Source organism: Geotrypetes seraphini, chromosome 5, assembly GCF_902459505.1.
Source record: "Geotrypetes seraphini chromosome 5, aGeoSer1.1, whole genome shotgun sequence".
In the NCBI taxonomy this organism is placed as follows: domain Eukaryota; kingdom Metazoa; phylum Chordata; class Amphibia; order Gymnophiona; family Dermophiidae; genus Geotrypetes; species Geotrypetes seraphini.
The window spans coordinates 249902200-249923396 of NC_047088.1; the positions used below are offsets into that span (position 1 = coordinate 249902200).

The 21197-nt window shown below is 44.8% G+C and overlaps 1 protein-coding gene across 5 annotated transcripts in view; it reads left to right on the forward strand.

Annotated features, from left to right (window-relative positions):
• SEMA5B (semaphorin 5B) overlaps nucleotides 1-21197 on the forward strand; it is a 653562-nt gene that overhangs the window by 326677 nt on the left and 305688 nt on the right. The window lies entirely within an intron of this gene.

Sequence of the window (21197 nt, forward strand, 5' to 3'; positions counted from 1 at the left end):
ACAGTGCCTTGGCCCTGATTGCGGACACCTAGCTGAGTTCCATGCGGAACTCAAAGGGCTTGATTATAGGATGCCAGTCTCAGCAGCCACCTAAGCGGCAGAGGAGAATCGCACACCGGCGTCCCAAATGGACAGACGCCTAACACCACCTAACCTGCCAGATTTTGTAACCGGCACCCATGCCATAAACGCATTGCTGCTAAGCTAATCGCGGCAAGGGAATCCTCCTGCTGCGATTAGCTCAGTGGCTGCGGCAGGAAAATCCTGCCCCCCCCCAAACAACCCCGGCAGGAGGGATGCCGAATCCCTCCTGCTACCACCCCCCCCCCCCCCAACATCCCCAGAAGGAAGGATGCCCGCTCCCTCTTGCTGGCAGCCTCCTCCAAACACATGACCCCCCCGCCGCCCCCCAGAGCCCACCGGATCCCCCCCCCCCCGGACCCTTTTCATCAAGGCTGGCCGGAGGGATGCCTACTCCCTCTGGCTGGCAGGCCAACCTCTTCAGAATGGCAGGCTTTCCTCTTCCCGGTTTTATATAAAGTAATAGTCTAGCGGTGACGTGGGGCAGGACCGATCTTCCTACACTCCTGCCCCGCGCAGAGCCATGCCGCTGAGTTCCCGTGGTCTCACGAGACTACAACAGGAACTCCCTGTTGTAGTCTCTTGAGACCACGGGAACTCACAGCTTGGCTCTGCACAAGGCAGGAGTGTAGGAAGATCGCTCCTGCCCCGTGTCACCGCTAGACCACCAGGTAAGGTCCATGCGCCGATCGCCCCCACACCACCTCCGATCGCCCCCCCCCTCCGCCTCTGATCACCTCCCCTCGCCGCCTCTGATCTCCCTCCCTCCGCCTCCGATCGCCCCCCTCCGTTTCCAATCGCCCCCCTCCCCCTGCCGCCTCTGATCGCCCCCCCCCCCTCCGTTTCCAATCGCCCCCCCCTCCCCCCGCTGCCTCTGATCGCTTCCCTCCGAGCCCTAGGGCCGTTTTTTTGTCGATGACAACGAGCGATTCTCAGGGGGGCATGGGGAAAAACCGCGGATAATCGAAACCGCAAACATCGAAACCACGAATAGGGAGGGGGAAGTGTACATCAGGTTGAAGTGGGATCAGAGAAATTTGTCCAAGAGATAAGTTTTGATTGACTTCCTAAACGTTTGGAACGACAGTGCGTTTGAGATGAAGTTGGTTAAACATTTGTTCCATTTGCCTGCTTGGAATGAAAGTGTTCTGTCCAGGTATCTCTTGCAGGTGCAACCCCGTCAATTGCACTGACTTCCAGTTAAGGCCCGAGTTAAATTTAAGTTTGGTTGTATTTGTTTTACGGCACTAACAGGCTCAGTTCCTGAGTATCTTCTGGAATCTTTTATTATCACAAACTCTAAACATTCTAGAAAAACTCACTCATTATTTTCATTCCCTGCTACAAAGGGATGTAAATATAAGAAATTCCAGGAACGATTACTATCTTTTCAGGCAGCCTCATGGTCCAAGGATTTAACTCATCTATTTATATTCCCAAACTCGTATCAACAATTTTGACGCACCTTAAAAACGCATCTTTTTAGGGAATCTTTCGGAAGCTAGATATTGGTTGTTTAGTCATTTGTATTACTAGTCTTTGTGAACCACATAGAACTTAATGGTAATTGCAGTATACAAGTGAGTTTTATGTTATGTTATGTTATGTTATGTTATTCAGAGACATGGGGAAAGCCACTGCTTGCTCTGGATTGGTAACATGGAATGTTGCTCCTCTTTGGGGTTCTAGAATCTTGTTACTCTCTGGGATTCCGGAATCTTGCTATTCTTTGAGATTCTGTATGGAATGTTGCTACTCTTTGGGGTTCTAGAATCTTGTTACTCTCTGGGATTCTGGAATCTTGCTATTCTTTGAGATTCTGTATGGAATGTTGCTACTCTTTGGGGTTCTAGATTCTTGTTACTCTCTGGGATTCTGGAATCTTGCTATTCTTTGAGATTCTGTATGGAATGTTGCTACTCTTTGGGGTTCTAGAATCTTGTTACTCTCTGGGATTCCGGAATCTTGCTATTCTTTGAAATTCTGTATGGAATGTTGCTACTCTTTGGGGTTCTAGAATCTTGTTACTCTCTGGGATTCCAGAATCTTGCTATTCTTTGAAATTCTGTATGGAATGTTGCTACTCTTTGGGGTTCTAGATTCTTGTTACTCTCTGGGATTCCGGAATCTTGCTATTCTTTGAAATTCTGTATGGAATGTTGCTACTCTTTTGGGTTCTAGAATCTTGTTACTCTCTGGGATTCTGGAATCTTGCTATTCTTTGAGATTCTATATGGAATGTTGCTATTCTTTGGGCTTTTGCCTGGTACTAGGAACCTGAATTGGCAACTCGACCATTGGCCACTGGACCAAGCTACTGGGCTTGATGGACCATTGGTCTGATACAGTAAGGCTGTTCTTATGTAAAATAACATGTTAAAAAGTGCCAAACATTCATGTGTACACTGATTTTCATGAACTTGAAATGTGCTCAGTTGGTTCTTGGTCCCTTGCTTGCCCAGCTCCCTCCCCCCAAAAAGGAAAATATACACCTCCTCTTCTACAAAACAGACGCTCATGTACTCATAACTGGGATGTGTGTGCTATTCTTTAAGGGGTATGAAGAGTGACACACACCCAAGTTATGCGTGCACGATTGCTTTGTAGAATAGGTGGTGTATATTTTCCTTTGGTGGGGGGAGGTTGCTGGGCAGGCAAGGAAGCGGTTCTCATGTTCAGTAATTTGACCCTTTTCTGGTGGTGCAGATTAAATAACTCCTATGGCCTTTCAGCTGAATCTCTGAAGTGAGTGCAAAAAAAAAAATCCTGAAGGGTCCCTACTTGACCTTTTGTGATTCATTCACGGCCTTAACCTTTCCAAGGGAGAGAACTTACTTATTGCAATTATAGATTGAAATTGTAAAGCTTCTTTGCCAGTATTATTTTATTCAAGCTCTAACATTTAATTAAACGAAGGTAAATTAGCAGAACCATTACATTTACATAGTAATGCGGTGACAGCTCTTGGTCATGTTGAATTAACAAATAAGCCCCGCGTTTTATAATGCGATAGACTAGCTCCTGCAATTTGTCTGAATTTCACTTATAATTAGAGGCTCTGATTCTAGGGATTTATAAACTGGAAATTTAGGTGTTGATTTTCGAGCCAATTAGATGCTAAAAGTTTGTGAATATTGGTGGCTCTGCCTAAATTTTAATGTCTTTTGCAATTAAAATTTTAAAATCTGGTATACACTTTCACTCTGCTCCTCTCGTCATACTCAACATATTTTGTCAAGCCTCCTCAGGATTACCAGCAATCACATTTAAGAGGTGGGGAGGGAGGGAGGAGGGAGCAAGGAACAAAAGAAACGAACTCTCTCAAGCACACACCACCTAACATATCCCTCTAACTAACCTGGCTCCAGAAATGTCACCACTCTGCTCCTGAACCCCACATACGTTTCCCCATTTCTCTTTCCCTCTCCATATTACCAGCTTCACATCTCTCCCTCTCCTCCTCACCTAGTTTGCAGAAGCACAGTGGGGAACATTTACTACTACTGCAAACTAACCAGGTCTAGCAATGATAGAGTTATTCTTTCAGACCCTGAATAACGGCTGCAGAACATGCTTTAGACAAGTGTTCTTCAACCTTTTTACACCCGTAGACCGGCAGAAATAAAAGAATTATTTTGTGGACCAGCAAACTACTAGGACTAAAACCCCATTTACGCCCCATCTCCGCAAGCTCGGTCCCCGCAAACCATCTGATCCCATCTGCACAAGCCGCAATTATGATTTTATATTGAACGTATTTTATTAAAGTATAAAAAGAAACAATATTCTGAACAATTGTGATTTTATAAATACAAATATACAGAGCATGGACCAACAAAACCCCTGTCTCCCCTCCCCTTCACATATATCCCCTCTACTATCAAGAAAACTGAACAAGCCAAGTTATTATAGAATGCTACATAGAAATATCATGCTAACAGAATACTGCAGTCCCCAGTTATGTCTCTAGCAGGATATATTCTAATGACAAAATAGAAATAAAATTATTTTTTTCTACCTTTTGTTGTCTCTGGTTTCTGCTTTCATCTTCTTTTCACTCTTTTCCTTCCAGCATCTGCCCGTTCCATCCAATGTCTGCCCTCTCCCCCTTCCATATGTATCTGACTTCTTTCTATGCCCTTCTTCCCTGTCCATCCAGCCTGTTCCTCCTCTCTCCTTTTTACATCATTCATTCCAGCTTCACTGCCTTTGGACATGGGAGGGGCCAACATTTTAACGGACATGCCAACAGAGCAGTGGGGCATCTTAGGGAGCACTGCTGTGAGCGTCACATAAAGGGTGCCAGGTACACATTTCACCATAACTTCCTTATAGTGTATGGTGAGCCCTCCAAATCTCCCCCCAAACCTATTATACCCACCTGTCTACCACCCCAATTGCCCTTATGGCTGCAGGTATCACCTATATGGCAGTACAATAGGTTTTGGGTGAGTTTTGGTGGGCTCATACTTTCCAACATAAATGTAGTGAGTAGGGTGGGATATGGGCCTGGATCATAAGAACATAAGAATAGCCTTAGTTAGTCAGATCAATGGTCTATGAAGCCCAGTAGCCCATTCTCACGGTGGCCAATCCAGGTTCCTAGTACCTGGCCAAAACCCAAGAAGTAGCAACATTCCATATAGAATCTCAAAGAATAGCAAGATTCCGGAATCCCAGAGAGTAACCAGATTCTAGAACCCCAAAGAGTAGCAACATTCCATGCTGCCGATCCAGGGCAAGCAGTGGCTTCCCCCATGTCTTTCTCAATAACAGCCTATGGACTTTTCCTCCAGGAACTTGTCCAAACCTTTCTTAAAACTAGCTACACTATCTGCTCTTACTGCATCCTCTGGTAACGCGTTCCAGAGCTTAACTATTCTCTTGAGTGAAAATTTTTTTCCTTCTATTGGTTTTAAAAGTATTTCCCTATAACTTCATTGAGTGTTCCCTAGTCCTTGTAATTTTTGACGGAGCGAAAAATTGATCCACTTGTACCCGTTCTACTTCACTCAGGGTTTTATAGACTTCAATCATATCTCTCCTCAGCCGTCTCTTCCAAGCTAACCGTTTTAGTCTTTCTTCTCTACACCGCTGGAAGAACGATGATAGCTGATTCTCTTGCTTTACCCACAGTATTATTCTCTGTTTGCTATGTCTTCTTAGTGTAGAGGCTCTTTTAGTTAACTCTTTTAGTTAACCGCTTTGATTGTCCACAGATATCTAAATTTGGTTCCTTTTTGTTGGAGGTTTAGGAAAGGGGTAACACTTTTACATATACTGTACTCAGTTATGGAACAGAATCTTTAATATAATAGCACCTGTGAACATTACATCATAGAAACATAGAAAGATGACGGCAGAAAAGGGCTATAGCCCATCAAGTCTGCCCACTCTACTAACCCACCCAATTTAGTCTGTGTGCTAATGACCCAACTCTTTAACTCGACCTTCGTAGTGATCCTACGTAGGTGTCCCATTTATTCTTAAAGTCAGGCACGCTGGCGGCCTCGACCACCTGCACTGGAAGCTTGTTCCAGCGATCTATCACTCTTTCCGTGAAGAAGTACTTCCTGGTGTCTCCATTAAATTTCCCTCCTCTGAGTTTGAGCGGATGTCCTCTTGTGGCCGAGGGTCCTTTGGGAAAGAAAATGTCATCTTCCACCTCGACACGTCCTGTGATGTATTTAAATGTCTCAATCATGTCCCCCCTCTCCCTACGTTCCTCAAGAGTGTAGAGCTGTAGTTTGTGCAGTCTCTCTTCGTACGAGAGCCCCTTGAGCCCCGAGATCGTCCTAGTGGCCATCCGCTGAATCGACTCGACTCTGAGCACGTCTTTATGGTAATGTGGCCTCCAGAATTGCACACAGTATTCCAGATGAGGTCTCACCATGGCTCTGTGTGGAATACTGTGTTATCTCCAGCTTATTAAAGATAACTTAGGCTGTCAGGAATCAACTCCATGAACAAGCAGTATAATGACTTTATGGTGAGAATATGAAAAGGGGATTTTGAAACTATCCGGGAGCATAAAACCTTTGAAGTTAAAATGATGAAATATTTTGACACCCACCAGACAGGACTTAACAAAGATGTGGGTTTCCTATCATGTAATAAGCTATACAGTTATACTGCTATCACCCATCCATTTCTCTCCCCATATCCTGGCCTACCCCCCACCCGCACTCCTACCCTTCCCCGTGAAACTTTAATTGTTGCCCATATATATTCTGATATATGTCATCATTTGTCATTTCTGATCTGAAGAAGAAAGTATTGACTTCGAAAGTGAATCGTCTTTTTTTTTTGTTTTCTGTTTGAGAGTGTGGTGTAGTGGTTAGAGCTACGATCTCGGCACCCTGAGGTTCTGGGTTCAAACCCCATTCTGCTCCTTGTCACCCTGGGCAAGTCACTTAATCCTCCACTGCCCGGGTATATTAGATAGATTGTGAGCCGGCTGAGACAGGTAGGAGAAATGCTTGAAGCATTTATAGGTAAATTGCTTTGAATGAGGTTGTAAAAATTACAAAAAGGGAATATAGAGATCCCTTCCCTTCTCTTTCTATGTATTACCTTTACGAGGGGCCACTGAAAAGTTCTCAGCTTAACCAACAAAGTTGGGGCAGTCTCCATCAAGGACTATACGCTTAGAGGGGAATTTTTTGATAGGACGTATGTCTAAGGTTGAATGTTTTGGGCAGGACGTTCACAAACCCCGGAGAAAAAAAATGTCCAATTTCAAAAGCTAACAAAAAATGTAGGAACACTTGTAATGTATAATGTGCATTTTTATAAACAAGGGAAAAAAGACCTCAAAATACCCCTTATATGTGATCAATGAAGTCACAACATTTTCGGGGTGGGTATCATCACTGGTCAAAAACCCTTGATATTTATTTTTTTAAGACAATTTCAAAAGCTGCCAGTAGGAATCCCTGAAACCAGCTCAGCTAATGGGGGGATATCTCTGTCCCGATCAGACAAGGTAGTTGGGTACGTCTATAAAACTTTCTCTTGTGTGTTTTTCACATGGATGTTTTTATTTTTGCAAATGACCTAGGTATATGTTTTGGTTCTTAGGACGTCTACCTTTTTTGGCCATTTTCAAAAATAACATCCACACAAGAGCAAGTTTTATAGGCGTGCCCAACTACCTTGTCTGATCGGGACAAAGATATCCCCCATCAGCTGAGCTGGTTTCAGGGATTCCTACCGGCTCAGCTGAAAGGGATTCCCCTGCCAGGATCAGCTGGAGTCCTATACCACTCCCCCGACCCCTCCATCACCCCCCCATCCCTGCCCTCCATCACCGGACACCCCTGACATCAGAGAACACTTCCTCACATCGGCGACACCATCTGACTTAAGGCAACCCCCCCCCCCCCCCACACACACACACACATCACCCAACACCCCTGTACCTTGCAGTGCAAAATCGGCTGGAAGGAAGCCCACAGCCTCCTGCATATAGGGCAATGTGCTGCAAATGATGGGCCTTCCCCCTCCCAATGCATCTTGCAATGCAGTGGAAAGGGCCTAAGGCCCTGATTTCACCCCCCCCTCCCCGATTCTACTTTTTTTGGTTCCGTTGGAAAAATACAATGGAAAAAGTGGAAAATCGCTGAACTATGTGTATAGCCCTCAATGGAGCCTGCCCCAACTTTGTTGGTTGGGCCGAGATAGGAAATCTGGACCCCCTAGATCTGCCCCCCAGGCACGCTCAGTTCTACCCATCCCCGCCCTGTAACATCCTAATCCTGCCTCCAGCCATGCCCTATCCACGCCCCCTCACTTCCTGCTCTCATTGGGCAAGGAGGAAATCCGCACAATCCTCCCCGCCCGACGTGATTTTAGGAGGCTTTTCAAAACCCGGACAAAGGAGGACATGTCCGGGGGAAATCCAGACGTCTGGTCACCCTAGATCAGGGGTGTCAAAGTCCCTCCTCTAGGGCCGCAATCCAGTCGGGTTTTCAGGATTTCCCCAATGAATATGCATGAGATCTATTAGCATATAATGAAAGCAGTGCATGCAAATAGATCTCATGCCTATTCATTGGGGAAAACCTGACTGGATTGCGGCCCTCGAGGAGGGACTTTGACACCCCTGATTTAGTGCATCTAGCTCAGGGATGGACAACTCCGGTCCTCGAGGGCCGGAATCCAGTCGGGTTTTCAGGATTTCCCCAATGAATATGCATGCGATCTATTAGCATACAATGAAAGCAGTGCATGCAAATAGATCTCATGCATATTCATTGGGGAAATCCTGAAAACCCGACTGGATTGCAGCCCTCGAGGAGGGACTTTGACACCCCTGCCCTAGGCTAAGAACTTTTTCAGCAGCCCCTCGTAAAAGAGGACTAACATGGCTACCACTCCCCTTCATTCAAAACTGAATGAAAAATCCACACTTCCTGTTTGTTAACTTACATTTTTGCTTAATTTAATACTTTCTTTTTGAAGGAGGTTAGACCAGTGGTTCCCAACCCTGTCCTGGAGGACCACCAGGCCAATCGGGTTTTCAGGCTAGCCCTAATGAATATGCATGGAGCAGATTTGCATGCCTGTCACTTCCATTATATGCAAATCTCTCTCATGCATATTCATTAGGACTAGCCTGAAAACCCGATTGGCCTGGTGGTTCTCCAGGACAGGGTTGGGGACCATTGATATATTCCATGGGGGAGGGGGATGAGGCAGTTGCGTACAGTTTCTGCTGCTGCTGCTGTCACTGCCATCTAGATCAGTGGTTCCCCCACCCTGTCCTGGAGGACCACCAGGCCAATCCGTTTTTCAGGATAGCCTTAATGAATATGCATGGAGCAGATTTGCATACCTGTCACTTCCATTATATGCAAATCTCTCTCATGCATATTCATTAGGGCTAGCCTGAAAACCCGATTGGCCTTGTGGTCCTCCAGGACAGGGTTGGGAACCACTAGGTTAGAAGGACAGGCTTACGATTTCCTTTAAATTCTGTTGACGTCCAGAGAGCTAGTCCTAACAGAAAGCATGTTGAATTTAATTATCTCTGACTGTGTGTCTAGGGGGGGGAAAAAAACCTTAGTTTGAGAACGAAGATACATGCCTCACAACCTGTAATTTAAATAATCATAAATGTTTCTTTTAATTGGGCCACCTGCAGTAAGAAATAGAAAATGAAGGCATGATCTGTTATTTCAGGATCTTGATTGACACTGGCCTGACATTGAATATGAATAATATCACCAACCTTCCCTTCCTCCCCCCACGCCATAGTTTCCCTTTTGCTAGAGGACAGAGAAAACACTTGAAAAAAATCTATGCAATGAAGTGTTTTCACCGGCGGTGAGATTTTCAGTGGACGGATGGAGTTGTAATCACGGATCTTGTTGTAAAAGAAGATGGTGGCAGAAAGCAAAGAGGGGGGGGAAAAAAGTGAGTTAAAGTCATCCCGCCAGAATTGATAACTGCAATGTCCTTAGGGAGGGAAATAGGCAGCTCTTTCAGGCATTAATCATAAAGGCTACCTTGTTATAATTTCTTTGCTGCCTGCCAAAGTTACTGAATGCCTCTCTTCTGTCTCCGCTGAGCATTTGGAGCTTATGAAAAACCTCATTATTTATTTATTTATTTTTCATTTTATTAGGTATTTATATGCTGCCTATCAAGTTATCTAAGTGGTTTACAGTCAAGTATGTCAAGCATTTTCCCTATCTGTCGCGGTGGGCTCACAATCTATCTAATGTACCTAGGGCAGTGGAGGATTAAGTGACTTGTCCAGGGTCATAAGGAGCAGCATGGGGTTTGAACCCAGAATCTCAGGGTGCTGAGGCTGTAGCTCTGACCACTAGGTCACTCCTTTCTCCTTACAGTCTACAGTGGTGAAATCAGTTAGCTTAGCCGGGTTTAAAAAAAAAAAAAGGCTTGGCTAATTTCCTAAAAGAGAAGTCCATAGGCCATTATTGAGATGGCTTGGGGAAATCCCCTGCTTATTCCTAGGATAAGCAGCATAAAATCTGTTTTACTTCTTGGGATCCAGCTAGGTACTTGGGACCTGGGTTGGCCACTGTTGGAAACAAGACACTGGGCTTGATGAACCTTTAATTCTTATATGAGCCAAGTATAGGACAATCAAGCCATTGTGACATCACTGATGAGTTTCTCTCTTAGGCACTGGTGGAATGAGGCATTATGACATCACAATAAGAGTTCTAAAATGTTGCTACTCTTTGGGTTTTTGCCAGGTACTTGGGACCTGAGTTGGCCACTGTTGGAAACAGGATAGTGTGCTTGATGGACCTTGGGTCTATCCCAGTATGGCAATTCTTATGTTCTTATGTTTATTAGTTAATGTATTTCTATTTCTGGGATGATGAATTTTATTGATAAGTTTGTTATGATGTATTTGTTTGTTGTGAGATCAGTTTTCAGACTTGGAGGTCAGTGTATTCAAATGCTGGCTTCAACATCTGAAAAATACACACGAGGGATCTTCAAAAAGTTTCTGCACTTTTATTTATTTAAACACTATTTATTAAATCTCTCAAAAGCAAATTACATCACTTCTGCTTAATCACCCTGTTTTGCGGTACATTTTTCCCTACTAACATCCTACTAACACACCCTCTTACCACTTCTCCCACAATTATATGAAAGCGCAGAAACCTTTTGAAGATCCTTATGTATTCACTAGTCTTTAAGCCCTTTACATTAACGGGTGCTAGAATAGATGTGTGTGTCTGTCTTTCTCTCTCTCTCCTTGGCCGCTGTCTGTCTGTCTTTCTTTCTCTCTCTCTCTTTCCTCGGCTGTCCACCACCACCCCTTGCCTGCTCCCCCTGTCCAGCAGCAGCCTTTCTCCCTTCGTTTAACCTGGCCCCCTGTCTGTCTTTCTTTTTGTCTGTCTCTCTGTCTCTCTCCCTGGTCCCCTGCCTGCCTTTATTTCTCTGTTGTTCCATGCCTGCCTGTCTCTCCATGGCCCACTTCTGTCTCCCACCCCCCTCCCAGAGCAAAGCATGATTGTTGTCTGCCCCCCAGCACACCCTCCCCCCCCCCAAAGCAGCCCCCTTTCCCTCTCCTCCTCCATTTCTTACAAGCACGGGACACCTTGCAGCACCCGCATGACACCCTCCTGCCGTTGTAGAGACAAACCACCGCTCAATCCGTGCCCCAATCCAGCGCACATGCCACGCGCCGCCAATGGAATTCGGCCTAGAGGCACACATCAATCATGTCCCTCCTTTCCCTGTGTTCTTCTAGAGTGTAGAGCTGCAATTTGTTTAGTCTTTCTTCGTACGAGAGACCCTTGAGCCCGGAGATCATCCTAGTGGCCATCCGCTGAACCGACTCAACTCTAAGCACGTCTTTACGGTAATGTGGCCTCCAGAATTGCACACAGTATTCCAGATGAGGTCTCACCATGGTTCTGTACAGTGGCATTATGACTCCAGTAATTCAGCATGGCTGAAAAAGGTCCAAATAACATTCTTCCTGCACTCACTAACCGCAGATGTAATAAGGGGCAGTGGTTGGACAACAAATCAGAGGAAGCAAAATTCCTTAATCTATTTCATCCTCTCTAACCTCTGGTTCGCATTGATTTATATTGTAAATAACGTACAAGTGACTGTGACACATCCAGTAGCAATTACTAAAATATTATTAGTCATGATTGCAGTAGCAATTACCAAAACGTTATTTGCGATGCATCCAGGGGCAGTTGCCAGCTAACTACAGATAAAGCGAAGTTATTTGTCAAATGGAAATGTTTCGTCACTGTAGCCGTTGATTTTTGGGACCAATTCTGATGGATGTGCTAGACTCCTGCTAGACGCCTATTAGTATCAAGTGGATCTAAGTAACTATTTACGGATCAATATTCTAAAGCAGGAGTAGGGAACTCCGGTCCTCGAGAGCCGTATTCTAGTTGGGTTTTCAGGATTTCCCCATTGAATAGGCATTGAAAACAGGGCATGCAAATAGATCTCATGCCTATTCATTGGGGAAATCCTGAAAACCCGACTGGAATACGGCTCTCGAGGGCCGGAGTTCCCTACCCCTGTTCTAAAGCAACGTGTCGCAAACTGTCTAAGGCACAGCACACTAATCTCGCGGCCTCGGCTGGAGGGCGCCTGGAAATGCGCAGATGTCGATGCGATGATGTCACGGGAATGCTTGATGTCATCAAGTCAACGTCTACGCATGCGCGGATGTCCTCCAGCCGCAGCCCTGAGCCTCCTATTACCGCCAGTGGAGGGGGGGGTGCTACACAAGGAGAGGTGAGGAGAAGGAGCAGAGGCGCAGGCGCAAAGCCGACTGACTACAGAACGTAGCTCTCACCGCGAGAGGCACGTTCTGTAAGCAGTCATCCGGTGCCTCTCCTCCTCGCCAGCATCTCACGGCACACCTGGAATCTGCTGGGGCACACAGGTTGCGATACACTGTTCTGAAGCATTTATCCGAATAACAGCACCTGCTGTTCAGATAAGCCAGAGGGGAGAGTGTGGCACAGTGGTTAAAGCTCCAGCCTCAGCACCCTGAGGTTGGGGGTTCCAAACCCACGCTGCTCCTTGTGACCCTGGGCAAGTCACTTAATCCCTCCATTGCCCCAGGTACATTAGATAGATTGTGAGCCCACCGGAACAGAGGGAAAAACCTGAATAAATACATGTAAACCGTTCTGAGCTCCCCTGGGAGAATGGTATAGAAAATTAAATAAATAAATATAAATAAATGTGGTAAGTGTGAATAGCGTAGTTGGTTTTAAGAAAGGTTTGGACATGTTCCTGGAGGAAAAATCCACAGTCTGTTATTGAGAATGGGAGAAGCCACTGCTTGCCCTGGATCAGTAGCATGGAATGTTGCTACTCTTTGGGGTTCTAGAATCTTGTAACTCTCTGGGATTCCGGAATCTTGCTAGTCTTTGAGATTCTATATGGAATGTTGCTACTCTTTGGAGTTCTAGAATCTTGTTACTCTCTGGGATTCTGGAATCTTGCTAGTCTTTGAGATTCTGTATGGAATGTTGCTACTCTTTGGGGTTCTAGAATCTTGTTACTCTCTGGGATTCCGGAATCTTGCTAGTCTTTGAGATTCTATATGGAATGTTGCTACTCTTTGGGGTTCTAGAATCTTGTTACTCTCTGGGATTCCGGAATCTTGCTAGTCTTTGAGATTCTGTATGGAATGTTGCTACTCTTTGGGGTTCTAGAATCTTGTTACTCTCTGGGATTCCGGAATCTTGCTAGTCTTTGAGATTCTGTATGGAATGTTGCTACTTCTTGGGTTTTGCGCATGTACTAGTGGCGTAACATGGTCATATTTCTTGGCATTGTGGATTAATTTAATAGCTGTATTTTGGATAATTTGTAGTCTTCGTTTTTCTTTTTGGGAGATGTTAAGTAATAGTGAGTTACAGTAGTCCATTTTAGCTATAATCAAAGAATGAACCAGAATGTTAATCGATTTGGGCTCAAGAAATTTGGCGATTGATCGTTTTAAACGTAATTTATTAAAACATGTTTTGACTATATAAGTGATGTGTTCATGGAACAGTAGTTTGTCATCAATTATGACCCCAATAATTTTTAAAGTGGAGACAGACTCTAGGGGGATGTTATTAAGGACAAATGGGGTCTTCAAGCCTATGTCCTTTTTCCAGGTAAAAATCATGGATTTTGTTTTTTTTTATGTTTAATGCTAATTTGTTTGAATTGAGCCAGGTTTGTATTGTTTCTAGTTTTTTATTTATAGAAAAAATATCATTATTATTTTCTGGGTCAAGAGGATGGATAAGTTGAATATCGTCCGCATATGAGAAAGAACGCTCATCAAATGTGGTAGAAAAATCACTTAACCGCTTCTCAGCTGAGTAATCCTTCAGGCAGCCAACACTGGCAGAAGCAGAATAATCTCCAACCATCACCAGAACCGAAACAATTCCTTTTGCTGCATTTTTCACTATAGTGTTGCTACCATTGCTACTAAGGGATAGGGAAACAAGCTAAAAGAGTTTAAATGAAAAAGAAAAATAAGGAGGTTTTATAAATTATTTATTTATAATGATGATCAAAAAATCAAAACACAAGTATCATTGTAATGCGGATAAGTAAAAGTACAGAAGTAGGAAAAATCTTTACGAAAAGCAATAAATTTATATCCTCCTTCGACCACCATAAGGGGGAGAGTTAAACCTAAGATAAGAAGAAGTTCAATTGTCAAGAAAAAAAAAAAATACAGTAAAACCTTGGTTTACGAGCATAATTTGTTCCGAAAACATGCTTATAATCCAAAACACTCACATATCAAAGCAAATTTCTCCATAAGAAATAATGGAAACTGCACAACCCCAAAACTTTAATACAAAATACTTTAGGTGCTTAATTTGCAAGACCTCACTCATTTAGAACAGTCACTACACACCCGCAGCGTCAGAGAGAGAAGAACCATCGGCTCAGTTGTGAGGATGTGACTCGTGTATACTGTATGTACTCATATTGCAAGACTTTGCTCGTTTAGAACAGTCACTACACTCCCGCAGCGTCAGAGAGAGAAGAACCATCGGCTCAGTTGTGAGGATGTGACTCGTGTATACTGTATGTACTCATATTGCAAGACTTTGCTCGTTTAGAACAGTCACTACACTCCCGCAGCGTCAGAGAGAGAAGAACCATCGGCTCAGTTGTGAGGATGTGACGCGTGTATACTGTATGTACTCATATTGCAAGACTTTGCTCGTTTAGAACAGTCACTACACTCCCGCAGCGTCAGAGAGAGAAGAACCATCGGCTCAGTTGTGAGGATGTGACGCGTGTATACTGTATGTACTCGTATTGCAAGACTTTGCTCGTTTAGAACAGTCACTACACTCCCGCAGCGTCAGAGAGAGAAGAACCATCGGCTCAGTTGTGAGGATGTGACGCGTGTATACTGTATGTACTCGTATTGCAAGACTTTGCTCGTTTAGAACAGTCACTACACTCCCGCAGCGTCAGAGAGAGAAGAACCATCGGCTCAGTTGTGAGGATGTGACGCGTGTATACTGTATGTACTCGTATTGCAAGACTTTGATCGTTTAGAACAGTCACTACACTCCCGCAGCGTCAGAGAGAGAAGAACCATCGGCTCAGTTGTGAGGATGTGACTCGTGTATACTGTATGTACTCATATTGCAAGACTTTGCTCATTTAGAACAGTCACTACACTCCCACAGCGTCAGAGAGAGAAGAACCATCGGCTCAGTTGTGAGGATGTGACTCGTGTATACTGTATGTACTCATATTGCAAGACTTTGCTCGTTTAGAACAGTCACTACACTCTTGCAGCGTCAGAGAGAGAAGAACCATCGGCTCAGTTGTGAGGATGTGACGCGTGTATACTGTATGTACTCGTATTGCAAGACTTTGCTCGTTTAGAACAGTCACTACACTCCCGCAGCGTCGGAGAGAGAAGAACCATCGGCTCAGTTGTGAGGATGTGACTCGTGTATACTGTATGTACTCATATTGCAAGACTTTGCTCGTTTAGAACAGTCACTACACTCCCGCAGCATCAGAGAGAGAAGAACCATCGGCTCAGTTGTGAGGATGTGACTCGTGTATACTGTATGTACTCATATTGCAAGACTTTGCTCGTTTAGAACAGTCACTACACTCCCGCAGCGTCAGAGAGAGAAGAACCATCGGCTCAGTTGTGAGGATGTGACGCGTGTATACTGTATGTACTCATATTGCAAGACTTTGCTCGTTTAGAACAGTCACTACACTCCCGCAGCGTCAGAGAGAGAAGAACAGCGTCAGAGAGAGAAGAACCATCGGCTCAGTTGTGAGGATGTGACGCGTGTATACTGTATGTACTCGTATTGCAAGACTTTGCTCGTTTAGAACAGTCACTACACTCCCACAGCGTCAGAGAGAGAAGAACCATCGGCTCAGTTGTGAGGATGTGACTCGTGTATACTGTATGTACTCATATTGCAAGACTTTGCTCGTTTAGAACAGTCACTACACTCTTGCAGCGTCAGAGAGAGAAGAACCATCGGCTCAGTTGTGAGGATGTGACGCGTGTATACTGTATGTACTCGTATTGCAAGACTTTGCTCGTTTAGAACAGTCACTACACTCCCGCAGTGTCAGAGAGAGAAGAACCATCGGCTCAGTTGTGATGATGATGCGTGTATACTGTATGTACTCGTATTGCAAGACCTTGCTTGTGTATCAAGTTAAAATTTAATCAAATGTTTTGCTTGTCTTGCATACCAAGTTACTTGCAATCCAAAGTTTTACTGTATATAGTTCCTAAGGCCTTAGCATTAATACAGCGATATTGCCTAATTCAGTTGGCTCTATACTTCTCCCTCCGTATTTGCTGTGATAGGGGATTAACAGACCCGCGAACACAGAAAAACCGCAAATTAACTTTTTCATATGTTATTCGCTGTTTTCTATTAAAAACCATCGTGAATAGGGTGAAACCGCGAATGACATGGTGGGAGACCTGGCCTGTTCCTGAAGGAGAGGCAAAACACGGTGAAGAAAGTGCTGGGAATCAGCGATTTTCTATGTAAATGCTTGGAGTCAGTGATTTCTCTATGCAAGCTGATGTAATTTTGGGGGGAGGAGCCAGCAAGCTAAAAACCGTGAATAATCAAAACCGCAATTGCTGAAACCGCGAATACAGAGGGAGAATTGTACTCTAATCTTTAATGATCTTCTTTAAATCAATGAAGGCTTTCAACTGTTCTGGAATGGAAAAAAACATACTTGAAACCAGTCATTTCCAGGCATAAACCAATCTAAATGACGCTCCCAAACTCAACGTCTCTTGCCTATAAGTAAGAAATGCCTTTTTATATTCTTGTGTCACTTTAGTTATATCAGGATATATCCAAACTCGATGGCCATTAAAATTTATTTTCAAATTACAGAAGTACAGTTTCATCACATTAGTCAGGTCTTGTTCAAAGATGAAAGAAGCTATCAAAGCAGATCTTTGAGCGAATTCTAATAAATAATCCTCTAATATTGCTGGAGCATTACTGTATATACTCGAATATAAGATGAGATTTTTTTTGGGGGAAAAAAAATGGCCCAAAAATAGGAGCCTTGTCTTATATTTGGGTCAGGGCCCACCCGCACTACACCTGGACTTGTTGCAGGCTTGTATCGGACCTGCCGTTTGACCTGGTGGGCCGGGAAAGGAGGGATCCCTCCCGTCTCCTGTCCTGGCCGAATCTGAAAATTTTTTCCTCCCTCCTCTTCCCCTCCCCCCTCCGTGTACCTTTATGAATCTCTGGTAATTCAGCAGTGTACCAGCTTTCTGCGCTCCTGCCCTCCTGCCCTGCGCTGAGCCCCTTTGAATGGCTGCCATGAGTTCTTGTGGTCCAGTGGTGTACTGGGCAGGAGTGAGCTTTCTGCGCTCCTGCCCGATGTTGAGCCGCTCTCTGAATAGCTGCCGTGAGTTCTCACGGGACTCATGAGAACTTTTGGCAGCAATTCAGGAAGCGGCTCAGGGCTGGATAGGAATGCAGAAAGCCCGCTCATGCCCGGTACACCGCTGTGCTGCGAGAACTCGAAGCAGCCATTCAGGGAGGGGCTCGATGCGAGGTAGAAGCACAGAAAGCTTGCTCCTTCCCGGTACACCGCTGGACCATCAGGACTTCAAAAAAGTATGCGGGGGGAGGTGGGAGGGAAGTAAAAAAAATTGTCAAAGTCGGCCGGGACAGGAGATGGGAGGGATCCCTCCTGTCCCAGTCCACCACTGGACCACCAAGTCATACAGCAGGGGGGGGCAGGATTCAGGGCAGGGAGATGAGACAGGGTACAGAACCTGGCAGGGAGTGAGGGGGGCTGGGTGCAGATCCTGGCAGGGCTGGGCACAAAAATATTAACCCCCTAGCTTATATTGGAGTCAACCTCCTTTTTTAGGGAAAAAAGGGTACCTCGGCTTATATTATCTTATATTTGAGTTTATATGGTATTTAAATCCAGTTTCTTTTGTTCTAAGGGTTGTACCGAAACTTTCTCTCCCTGTAGATTCTTCTTGGGCATATTCAAATAAAATAATTTGCTCAAAGGAGAAATCATGTCAGAGGAAAATGCAGAACTTTAACAAGGTATTTTTTAAACATGTCCATAGGCAAGATCACTGGATCCATAGGAAAGTTCAAAATCCTAAGATTTAATCATCTGTTGTAATTCTTGATTTGCTCAATTTTCATTAGTAACCACATTTCTAAATTCTTAGAGAGTCTGAACATCGGTATATATCTACTGGAGCTTGTTGGAAAATTCCTGTTTAACTTCTTCCACAGTCTTAGCCAAATTATCCACTTTTAGAAATCAATGAGGTCAATTCAGCGATTGCCTTCCAAACTGAATTAAGAGATACTGCCATGGAGGAGCCAGGCTCTTCTGTTCTTGCTCCCTCACTGCTCATAAACGTCTAGTGTCCAAGAAGTGGCAATTCATCCCCACCAAAGATTTCAGCCAATTGCTCATAATGGACTGCTGCTCTTGCGACAAAACGGCAGTGGACGCTGGGTATGGCTGAAGAGTTGAATCCGGGGGAGATGAGCTGACATCAAGCCCCAAAACCACAGCCATTTCTTTCAGCTGAACTAAGGCAGGGCTTTCGCCCGTGGCTTGTACTTCTATTGCAACAAAAAACATGGTGGACAGGTGATGTATATGGCCTTTTGGTTGAGGATGGGCTGGGGAGGGCTTCAACGGCTGAGAGGGTGTAGATGGGCTGCAGTGAGCTTTGACCGAGACTTCAGCAGTTGGAGCCCAAGCACAGTACCGGGTAGAGCTTTGGATTCTTGCCCAGAAATAGCCAAGAAAAAAAAAATTAAATTGAATCAGGTTCGGCAGACTGGATGGACCATTCGGGTCTTTATCTGCCGTCATCTACTATGTTATTATGATGTTCCTGATATGGACTTTATTAATAATTCAACTTGACAATCCACATAAAAAAATTTTAGGACCCAGTCCACTGGGAGCTTTGGACCTAACACGGTCCTTGTTTCGACAAGAATGTCTTCCTCAGGGGTCCCTGTTAGTCCTAAAATAAGAAATTGTGGATTATCTAATCAGTCCTGATGAACAAGTCCGCAGGAACTCCGCGTGAGTTGGCCACTCCTCGCGTCTTTTCGAAAAGGAGGTTTCTATGTCCATGATTAGAAAGCGTGAAGTAAAGAATATCGTGAGACTTTTATTAAAAACTTCCCTATGCTTCTGAGGCTTTTCCTACCCCCTGTTGTTATAAATAGAAATATTGTTTGATAGCAGTGTTGGTTTACCATTATACAGTGGTTTCTCTTGTGGTGGATTTTTTTTTTTTTTTTTTAATGTTATGTAACACTGTTCAAAGCAGTAGTGAAATGAATGACCATATAGAATCCAGGTGTAAGTGACCTAAGTACACCACTTACAGAATAATGCCTAGCTCTTATGTGCTTAACGTTCAATTACTGTCACCAATCACTCAGGTAACTACTGATATTCCGTAACAAATGTATACTGGCTTATAGAATTGCTTTTCATGTGTTTTGCAACTGCAAACCGAGCAAAAAAAACTTCCACTACAAATGTGTGCTCACAGTAAAACAGGGGTGTCAAAGTCCCTCCTCGAGGGCCGCAGTCCAGTCGAGTTTTCAGGATTTCCCCAATGAATATGCATGAGATCTATTTGCATGCACTGCTTTCGTTGTATGCTAAGAGATCTCATGCATATTCATTGAGGAAATCCCGAAAACCCGACTGGATTGCGGCCCTCGAGGAGGGACTTTGACACCCTTGCCATAGAGCAGGGGTAGGGAACTCCGGTCCTCAAGAGCCGTATTCCAGTCGGGTTTTCAGGATTTCCCCAATGAATATGCATGAGATCTATTTGCATGCACTGCTTTCATTGTATGCTAAGAGATCTCATGCATATTCATTGAGGAAATCCCGAAAACCCGACTGGATTGCGGCCCTCGAGGAGGGACTTTGACACCCCTGCAGTAAAATCTTTTGGGAGTCGATATACAAATATTCAAAGCAATTTAATTGGCAAGAAACAGCTCCTGGCTGGTTAAATCACCTGCTAATTTTCAGAGGCACAAAGACAATTAGGTATGGACCATGGTTGATGCCTGGAATGTGCTCCCGAGGGAGGTGGTGGAGAAGAAAACGGTGACAGAGTTAAAAAAATGCGTGGGATGAACACAGAGGATCTCTAATCAGAAAATAATGATATACCGTATTTGCCGGCGTATAAGACGACTGGGCGTATAAGACGACCCCCCAACTTTTACAGTTAAAATAGAGTTTGTTATATACTCGCCGTATAAGACTACCCCTTCTTCCGATTCGCGACCCCCCCCCCCCCAAGCCGGCAAAAACAGCTTTGCACCGCAGGCCCAGCCGCCCAAGACGAGTCGGAGGCCCCTACCCGCCGCATCCTGCACGTGGGCAGACTCAGCACAAACGCTGCTGATGGCCCCAATCGACACGCTGACCTCCCCGCGCACGCTGACCATCTTCTCTCTGCCTGCACTTTCCCCGCGGCCCTCTTCGGCGACTCAGCAGGGGCAGTGATCAAGACAGGCTGCAAACGTCGGGACCTTCCCTCTCTGAGTCCCGCCTATTTTATTTCAACTTCCTGTTTCCGCATAGGCGAGACTCACAGAGGGAATGACCGCCTGTCTTGATCGCCCGAGGCTGGGAGGAACAGAAGATTTTTGCAAACACCATCGGGGCAGAAAATTTAACGGGTCCATCTCGCCGGTCCTGTGCGGACCGGCAGGAATTTTCTGCGGACCGGCACCGGGTGATGTAAACAGTACCCGGCGTATAAGACGACCCCCGACTTTGGGGAGGATTTTAAGGTACTGAAAAGTCGTCTTATACGCCGGCAAATACGGTATATTGAACTAAGGCCAGTACTAGACAGACTTGCACAGTCTGCGTCACATATATGGCCATTCAGTTAAGGATGGGCTGGGATGGTGTAGTTGAGCTGGAGAGAGTTTTGACGGAGACTCCAGAAGATTCACAGTGCCGGGCAGAGCTCTGGGTTTCTGGCCCACAAATATCTAAGAAAAAGAACAATTTAAATTAAATCATTAAATTAGAGAGAGTGCATGTTTGGGCAG